Source organism: Betta splendens, chromosome 22 (assembly GCF_900634795.4).
Source record: "Betta splendens chromosome 22, fBetSpl5.4, whole genome shotgun sequence".
Lineage (NCBI taxonomy): Eukaryota > Metazoa > Chordata > Actinopteri > Anabantiformes > Osphronemidae > Betta > Betta splendens.
In genome coordinates this window covers 12,104,052-12,114,131 of record NC_040900.2, presented here as the reverse complement: position 1 = coordinate 12,114,131, position 10,080 = coordinate 12,104,052, and the positions used below count along the sequence as shown (strand labels likewise).

The 10,080-nt window shown below is 43.1% G+C and overlaps 1 long non-coding RNA gene across 3 annotated transcripts; it reads right to left on the bottom strand.

Moving 5' to 3' along the window:
* Positions 1-856: 856 nt before the first annotated feature.
* LOC121201980 (uncharacterized) lies at positions 857-7,920 on the bottom strand. 3 transcript variants are annotated; one of them, XR_008693744.1, is made up of 6 exons: positions 7,740-7,920; positions 6,682-6,725; positions 6,366-6,458; positions 6,075-6,197; positions 2,193-2,301; positions 857-2,114 (listed from the first exon to the last, which is right to left on the bottom strand). It is a non-coding gene; the product is annotated as an uncharacterized LOC121201980 (long non-coding RNA). The 3 variants fall into 3 exon arrangements; XR_005897246.2 differs by having other exon boundaries at positions 857-2,301; positions 7,740-7,919; XR_005897247.2 differs by lacking the exon at positions 7,740-7,920 and adding an exon at positions 6,992-7,697 and having other exon boundaries at positions 857-2,301.
* Positions 7,921-10,080: the final 2,160 nt, after the last annotated feature.

Sequence of the window (10,080 nt, the reverse complement as noted above, 5' to 3'; positions counted from 1 at the left end):
TCGCCATTTTAAAAATATGAATATTTTTAAACTTTGACCAAAATGACAAGTTACGATGTCAATAAACACATAAATACACATACAATAGATGTATCGTACATATATCCTTTATTTATTCCAAACAACATGGGCCATTTAGGTGATAAATATTAAAATTTACAAGGAATTCACTACCCATCTGTCGTTGCTTGCGTCTCTAAACGTCAGCGTCCAACTGCAAACGGGGAACCCCCGTGACTGTGCGCCTTATATAGACTCGGTCGGGCCAAGCGTTTGTTGTTACCATGACATTGACTGACGCACGCGCTGACGTGCGTAAGCGGAAACAGATAGCATCATGGCAGGGGCGCTACTTAGCTTGCGGCGCTAACCACTGCTCCACTCCCGAGACTTTAATGGCAACAGAATGATCCGTTAGCGAAGTCCAACAATGGCCATGTGTCTATACGGTAGATTTAGATTGAACTAAATAAATAACCTTAGGCGATAACATTTAAGGCTGCAGCTACCGAAAAGGGCTGGAGCGCTGCGGGAGTTTACAGTCGGTGCAGTCGCCATTTTAAAAATATGAATATTTTTAAACTTTGACCAAAATGACAAGTTACGATGTCAATAAACACATAAATACACATACAATAGATGTATCGTACATATATCCTTTATTCATTCCAAACAACTTAGGCCATTTAGGTGATAAACATTAAAATTTACACGGAATTCACTACCCATCTGCCGTTGCTTGCGTCTCTAAACGTCAGCGTCCAACTGCAAACGGGGAACCCCCGTGACTGTGCGCCTTATATAGACTCGGTCGGGCCAAGCGTTTGTTGTTACCATGACATTGACTGACGCACGCGCTGACGTGCGTGAGCGGAAACGGCAAAATGTTTTTTATACAACTGACATATTTTCAGACGTGAACTTCACAACATAGATTTGTTTTTAATTTATTTCTTTGAATAATGTGTACGTGAGTATTTCTGGTATTTATAATGTATTGATCAATTCAATTTAAAACACTTTATCTCTATTATTTATCCCTGAAGGCCAATTAAGGTAAAGCATCCAGGAAAATTAATATTACTATTAAGATCAATTAAAAGCGTCATTGTACAGGACAGCATTCTGATGGATAACTACTGCTGGGATTACAGTGTTTCTCCTATTTGGGTCCTGCATCAGGGAGTCTGTGTCCTGATGGGAGCCACTGGAACATGGGACTCAGGATGTGAGGGGTCCCGACAGATTTCTTTCTTTGCAGGCTAATGGATTCAAACCAGGAGGTGACGGAGAAAGCGAGCACACTCAATAACGAAGTAGTAGGAGGAGGCCAAGAGCCGCACAGTTGGCTTCCGTAAATTAAGACGTTGTATTGTAGCTTCAAGTCTGCTTGTACAAATCTCATCAGGGACTTCCAGAAAAACAGAAAAGAACATTTAAAGAAGAACAAATGTTGTATAAAAACTTGAAATGTAACTACAGACAAGTCAAAGCTACAATAGAGGAGTGGAACTACTGGTACTATTGTACATTTAGCCACAGTACAGTTATGCCACTTCTTCAGTAGACGTGTCTGTGTAAATGTCTTCAATAAACCTAAACCCATTCTTGGTCAAATCTTAGAGCTTTTGTTTGAAGCAGAATCAAATCGACAAATTAATGTCAAAACCAAAGTGACTGCGTGAAAAAATGCAGCATGTCAAAACTCCAAGTCAAACCTCAAATTCACACTATGAAGAAACATATTGGTAATAAGACATTTTCTGTAGTATTACCTAATGAATACATCTCATGTTATTACCAACATCAGAATCACAACTGTTTTTTTTTTTTTTCCTGTTCTCAGGAACAAACTTCATCCGCTGTCACGTTATTTTTCTTTATCACAGTTCAGATTCAGATGTATTGCAGCCAATGTTTTCTCCACCAAGTATTGAGTTTGTTCCCTTCCATTATCAAACAGTGAAACACACACTTGGCGTGTAATAATGCAAGCTGCAGAGTAGATCCACGTCCCTTCTATCACCAGCAAATCCCGAGTAGGTGGCAGCTCACGGCCCACAACTTTAGGGAGTGCCTTCATCTGCGCTGCAAGGTTCTGTAGGGCGCAGTCTCTGGAAGAAGAGAAAGGACACACGCAGCATCTTAAATGTTCCAAAGTAAGTCTTCACAACATGATGGCTGGGACTGACCTTTTGCTTTCTTGCTGACCTGTGGATTTCCCCATTGCGGAGCTCCTCTGCAGGAGACGGAGGTGTTGGCTTAACACGAGGTTGGTTTATGCGCCTTATGATCTTGGTACTGCCCACAAAAACGGGTGCACAGCAGGAGTGTGATTTTTAAATGTTTTCAGAGTTTATGAACTAGAATAAACCAAGTAAATGTCAAATCTTAGCTCTGTTGCGCTGACACCAACCATTGGGTGAGAAAACAAGGTTTAAATTTGATTTATGCAAATATAGAAGAAGATGAAATATTATCAGCGTTGAGTCTTTTGGGACCTTTCACTCATGTCCACCGTGACACAAATGTGAACAAGTCTATAGCCTAAACAACCAACTACCACACAGACCTGTAAAGAACTGACCATGACATCTTCACAGACTGACTGGAGATGGGCTGCATGTGCAACAAATAATCCAACATCTGCATGGCTTAGGTTAGATCTGGCAATAAAAGCATGTGACACCACGTGGTCCAACGCCAGTTAATGGAATTACCCCGGGACCGTTTCAAACTGGTAAATGACAGACTTTCTAGAAACAACGCAACATATGAACAATATACTGTTACAAGTACATACACATACAAACAAGACTTACGTACTGTGCATTATGATGCTGCATCACTGCTGCTAAAGTTGACTCCACCTCAGCCAATACTTGGGGCTGACGTTGCTGTGGCATATCATAATTAAGTCTCAGCACAGAGGATGAACCCGTCCCACCAGAGGCTTGCTAAGAGGTGGTAGCGGTGGAAGAGAGGCTTGATAAGAAGGTTGGTTGGGCACCTGAAACAAAAATCGTAATCAACCAATAGTTTAAATTAGAATTACACGGAACAAACCTAAACAAACTTAAAGGCAGAGACAGATTTCTTTAACCAAAGGAAACCCTGCAGTTGTAGGAGATGCTTCTCTGCCTCTGCTTGCCAGCATCTATCAGCGTTGCCAGACATACAGTAATTATCGTGTTTAGAGCGAAAATAAGAACGCGAGTTCAAAATGTTAACAAACTAGTAAAAGACTCCGGTGGTGCAGAGACTGGCCAATAGACCCAAGCTACTTTACCGGCCTGTCTGCGAGTTGGACGCTACGGTTCAGGAGCGGATTCAACCTGTTCAATTGAGGCCGAATCCTTCTGACGCTGCGGTATTCAAGGTGCGTTGGACATTGCGATGTTAAAAACATGCAAAAGAAAACACGGACACGACATCAAGTCTCTAGTTCCGAAAATCAATAAAATTGTCGAAATAACCGAACCTCCTTGATTTCCATAGGCTACGTGCCCATAGAATAAGTTTGTTTTAAAATTCACGTGACTTTTAAAGTTGTTAAATTTCATACGATAGTTTGGGTTAAAATGTGATCATCTTAAAAGCTACAGTACTATATTTCTTTGTTTTTTTTTTTCTTCTTCTTCTTCTTCTTTGTTTCTCCGGCGCCGGTCGAGCTGGCTGCTGGTCACAACAGCTCCTGTCCTCTTACTTCTATTTATCATTTCTTCACCTACTCAAGTTTATCTTTCTAGTGTTTTGTTAGTAGCATTAGTGTACACAACCTGTACACAGCTTTTATATAGTTTTTCTAAGTGTGGCGCAGTACAAACGCTGTTTTTAAAGCTACGATGTGCGTCGGGGCCAGAGCGCGCATCGTTTACAACCGCGGAGCAGCTGATCGCGCTGCGCAGCGCCGTAGTTCTGCCCAGAGACAGACACGAGATCACCGCTGAGGTGCTGCTGTGTAATAATTGCTGTGTACGTCCCACCCTCCGCTAACGCTGACACAGCTTCTGAGACCCTGCTCTCAGTCACCAGCAGGCTGCAAACACAGCACCCACAGGCCCTCTTCCTGATCTCTGGGGACTTTAACCATGCACCTCCTTCAGCTGCTCTGCCTACATACACCCAGTATGTGACCTGCCCCACCAGAGTCAACAAAACCCCAGACTTATTCTATGCCAACACCAAAGAGGCCTACACTGCACCCTCCCTCCCACCGTTGGGCAGAGCTGACCACAACATCCTGCAAACCTTTTGTCACCTCATACCACTGGATTACCAGCCCCCACAGCCCTTCACACCTTTACACAAAGCCCTCTACCCTCAGCCCTGACGACTGGTGACTCATCCCACAACAACACGCCTCACTTCACACAACACTGAGACACTGCCTCAACCCCTATCCTTCTCCAGCACCCAGGTGAGAAGTGAGCTCAGGAAGATCAAGGCCAGGAAAGCAGCTGGACCAGACGGCATCAGCTCCAGACTCCTAAAGTCCTGCGCAGGCGAACTGTGCAGAGTTATGGAGCATGTCTTCAACCTGAGCCTCAAGCTGAGGGTGGTACCACAGCTCTGCAAGACCTCCTGCGTGGTACCAGTGCCCAAGACACCACACGCTAAAGACCCCAGCAGCTTCAGACCAGCGGCTCTGACATCACACCTGATGAAGACATTGGAGAGACTGGTCCTGGGGTCACCTCCGCTCTGCAGTGGGAACCTACCTGGACCCGCTGCAGTTCGCCTACCGACACGGCATAAGAGCAGACGACGCCGTCATCTTCCTCCTACATCGAGCTCTTTCTCACCTAGAGAAGCCCGGCAGCACTGTGAGGATCATGTTCTTTGACTTCTCCAGTGCCTTCAACACCATCCAGCCGGTGCTTCTGAAACACAAACTGGAGGAGGCTGGTGTTGACCTTCATCTGACGGAGTGGATTATGGACTATCTCATAAACAGGCCTCAGTTTGTGAGAGCCAGGGACTGTGTGTCTGACACTCTGACCTGCAGTGCGGGGGCCCCACAGGGGACTGTACTGGCCCCCCTTCCTCTTCACCCTCTACACGGCAGACTTCAGACACAACACGGACAGCTGTGTTCTGCATGAAGTTCTCTGACGACTCTGCGATCGTCGGACTGATCACCGATAATGACGGCGCAGAGTACAGAGGACTCACTCAGAACTTTGTGGACTGGTGCCAGCGGAACCACCTCCTGATCAATGCAGGGAAAACGAAGGAGATGGTGGTGGATTTCCGCAGACAGCAGCCTGCGGTCATCCCCACCGATGCACACCCAGGGAAGGGACATTGAGAGAGTGGACTCTTACAATTACCTGGGTGTGCATCTAAACAATGAACTGGACTGGACTCATAACACGGATGCACTGTACAGGAAGGGTCAGAGCAGACTCTATGACTCTGTGGTGGCATCAGCCATCCTGTACGGCGTGGTCTGCTGGGGCAGCAGCATCACAGTGAGGGACAGGAAGAGACTGGACAGGATCATCAAGAAGTCCAGCTCTGTCCTGGGCTGCACTCTGGACACGGTGCAGGAGGTGGGTGAGAGAAGGGTCCTGGCTAAACTGACATCCATCATGGACCAGGATTCTCACCCACTGGAGGACTCACTGTCTGCTCTGGAGAGCGGCTTCAGTAGCAGACTGATCCACCCTCGCTGTGTGAAGGAGAGATATCGTAGATCCTTCCTACCTGCTGCTGTCAGACTGTATAATCAGAACTGTTGACCACGTCCCGCTACAGTCACTCACCCACTGCATCAGTGGTTTATATAGCAACCTGCTCTGCACAATATTTGTGTAAATCTGTGAACAATCATGTATAATGTTACCGGTACAAATCTTATACCCATTACCGTGCAAAAACCCTGCAATGACCTCATACTCACACTAACTGTACTGTACTGTACTGCTTTGTACTGTGCCAACACAAACTGTTCTGTACCTGTATTCTCGCTCATCTGTACTGCTGTTGTGAGAAGTCATTTCCCCACTGCGGGACTATTAAAGGTTTTCTTATTCTTATTTCCCCATCTGGCAACACTGCACAATATTCACCTTTAAGTCCATAAATGTGCACGTCCCAGTGGCCACACTCGTCTCTCCTGGAGGTCCAATCAAGGTTTTGGATGTCTGCCTCCATAAATCTGTGTGACCATCAGTTCCATTTCCTCAGTGAACCTGATAAGTGAGGATGAAATAGCAAAAGAAAATGGCGAGGTTACCCATGAATTCAATATAAATTAATCTGATTTTAGGCGTGTCTATAATAAACAGCAAAGTCCGGGCTACAACGCTATAAATGTCGGTCACGTGCATCAAAAACAGACGAAAATATGAAACAATCACCCGTTAGTGTAACGCTTTTCATTGCAGCCTCTCTCCCTGACCGTACGAAACTACTGAAGCCAGCTTGGACTTTTATCTTCTCGTCTTATTGGCCTGCAGGAAACAAATAACAAACATGTAGATGTACGTTTCCGTGTCTGCACTGCACAGCTCCTCCTGCACAGTTGCATGCGGCAACGTGAGAGCCCAGCCAGCAAAACTTGCTAAACATAATTTACAAAGTCGGCGCCACACGGCAGCCATACAAGCAAAAAGATGAGGTGCTTAAACAAGGTGGTGAGCATAGTCTAAAACAATGAAATAACAAAACCCATACCTGCATGTAGATGTAGGTTTCTGTGTCTGCACTGCACAGCTCCCCTGAATAAATTGACAGATAAACAAAATTGCTACAATACAACAAAACACAAATTTGCTTACATGCCAACACGAGGAGCTCAGGTCACCAAGCTAATCCTCGTAGGTAAAACCAAAAATTACCGAACAAATCTAAACAAATTATTACGAGAATGACGAGTAATGTAATATAATCAGCAGCAAACAATGCACAGCAAAAACAGCAACACAAACTGATTTCTGCAAGAAAATGTAAAAGTATATCAAGCGCCTTTCTTCACACAACCTACCCTCATCGGTGCATGCGGCAACATGAGACAGGACAGACAGCGCAGGTAGTACGGAAACAAAAAAAGTTCAAAAAAGTGCGGTGTGCAGTACGGAAAGTATTAGAGTGGACGAAATAAAAAAAAACCAACAGATAAAATTCACAAATACAAATTTAAATTATTAACTGATTAAAACAAAAACATAATTTAATCTTAAAATGATATCAACCATTTACAAAAAAAAACAAAAAAAAAAAACTTCATTAACCCAGCACGGGACAAATTTGTGGCTCTAACCGCTACAATAATTTTTTGCAACACAAATAAACTCCTCAAATAAAGCCACTATTCTAAAAGGACCTAAGGACATGCGCCAAGAATAGCATAGCATACGCCACCAATACGCGTGGCAAGTTATGATCTGAAGAACGACGGACGCTAAGCTAATCGCTAGCTTAATGCTTTGTGTACACATTGCCATATAATAATATTACTGCTGTCCATATTACTGGCAAACACACTCCCTTTAAAAACAAAACTATTATATGTGCACACAATCTAAAGAAATAACAGAATTAGTTATTCGAATTAAACAATTATTTACTTTTTTGAGCTAGAGACTTCACGTAGTGCGTGTTTTCTTTGACAGGGTTTTTTTTAGACATGTAACGTCCGACACCGAATGAACACCGCGCAAGCAGCGGCTTTAGCTTCACTTTAGCTTGAATCGTAGCGTCTAACACCAGGTAGAGCCGCTTGATTTCCTTACCGGATTCTTTTCATCCAGTAATTTGCTTCGGTTCTGAACACACTTCCTTATTTTCGCCCTTATCGCAATACTGGACAAACGGTACAAGTGTGCATATAAACCTGAGCAGGTAACTGAACCAATCAGCAGCGCTTATAATGTGATTGACAGAGAAGAGGAGCCAACCAGGTAGGCGTGACAAACAGTTTCTGGTGACGTGCGCACAATCTAAACAACATCAAAACATAATGGACGCCAGTGTCAACTCTATCGTATATTGGCTCAAAATATACAATAAATAAGACACGAAAAGCACGATAGTATGATTATGATGTCTTTGAACAAAAATCCAGATCTGTCCAGTCATCTGTGTTACAACTTTCCATCCTGATGCCTAATGATTGTTGGAGTGGTGAAAACTCACATTGTCCCAAACTAGCACATACTTTGGCAGGTGATCTCCACTCTGACCCCTCTCTTCTTCAGGGATGAGACCTCTGTAGAGAGTTTGTGATGTGTAAGCGCACCATTGTCAGACATAGAACATTGTGTTGTGCTTCATCACCCAAATATATACTTGCCAGTTGATGGTTAAGGGAGATGCAACCTTTTTTAGAGCAAGTCAAGTCACCTGAGAGCAATTTACCAAATCAGGACAGATTTAGAAAAAAAAAAACATATAATGGAGATGTATAGAAATATATTTGTCACATTATGACAACTTGATCAACCATTTTGCAGTTAATGACTTATACGATGAACTAATGACTAGATGTTTTGAGGAGTAAAACTATTGCACAGTGAACTATATAATACATTTTGATCAACATGAAATAAACAATTGATAATGTAGCAAAGAGCTGGGAATTGTGCAGAATCATTTGAATGGATGTACCAAAGCATTTGGCAACTTGTTCAAAGTGAAAAAAAGAGAAAAAAGAGAAACTGCTTATATGATGTGCACACGTGACATCATGATGTGAAGACTGAACAAATAGTTTTGAGAATTTCACTCTGTACTTTACAGTTTTTCTCAGTCGCTTTAGTACAATTCTCAGATCAGAGTTTTATTGACAACATGATTAAGTAATTTGACTGTCTTGTTCATAGACAATGACACAAGGACTTGACATTCTGATGGCAATGCGATGAAGACATGAACTAAAGATTTTGAGCAAAATACAGGCTTTTGCAAGAAATCCAGTCTTTTGCTGTCTGTACAAATTGTTTTGAGAAATGCACACACATATTTGCAAACTTCAATTCTGGTTCTGAGAATTGTACTAAAGCGACTGAGAAAAACTGTAATATCGTGCCTGCATTTCCAGATCACACTTGCACAGATTTAATTGCTAAACTGGCAACAGAATGATCCGTTAGCAAAGTCCAACAACGTGTCTATACGGTAGATTGAACTAAATTAAATAACCTTAGGCGATAACATTTAAGGCTGCAGCTACCGAAAAGGGCTGGAGCGCTGCGGGAGTTTACAGTCGGTGCAGTCGCCATTTTAAAAAATATGAATATTTTTAAACTTTGACCAAAATGACAAGTTACGATGTCAATAAACACAAAAATACACATACAATAGATGTATCGTACATATATCCTTTATTTATTCCAAACAACATGGGCCATTTAGGTGATAAATATTAAAATTTACAAGGAATTCACTACCCATCTGTCGTTGCTTGCGTCTCTAAACGTCAGCGTCCAACTGCAAAAGGGGAACCCCCGTGACTGTGCGCCTTATATAGACTCGGTCGGGCCAAGCGTTTGTTGTTACCATGACATTGACTGACGCACGCGCTGACGTGCGTGAGCGGAAACAGATAGCATCATGGCAGGGGCGCTACTTAGCTTGCGGCGCTAACCACTGCTCCACTCCCGAGACTTTAATGGCAACAGAATGATCCGTTAGCGAAGTCCAACAATGGCCATGTGTCTATACGGTAGATTTAGATTGAACTAAAATAAATAACCTTAGGCGATAACATTTAAGGCTGCAGCTACCGAAAAGGGCTGGAGCGCTGCGGGAGTTTACAGTCGGTGCAGTCGCCATTTTAAAAATATGAATATTTTTAAACTTTGACCAAAATGACAAGTTACGATGTCAATAAACACAAAAATACACATACAATAGATGTATCGTACATATATCCTTTATTCATTCCAAACAACTTAGGCCATTTAGGTGATAAACATTAAAATTTACACGGAATTCACTACCCATCTGCCGTTGCTTGCGTCTCTAACGTCAGCGTCCAACTGCAAAAAGGGGAACCCCCGTGACTGTGCGCCTTATATAGACTCGGTCGGGCCAAGCGTTTGTTGTTACCATGACATTGACGGACGCACGCGC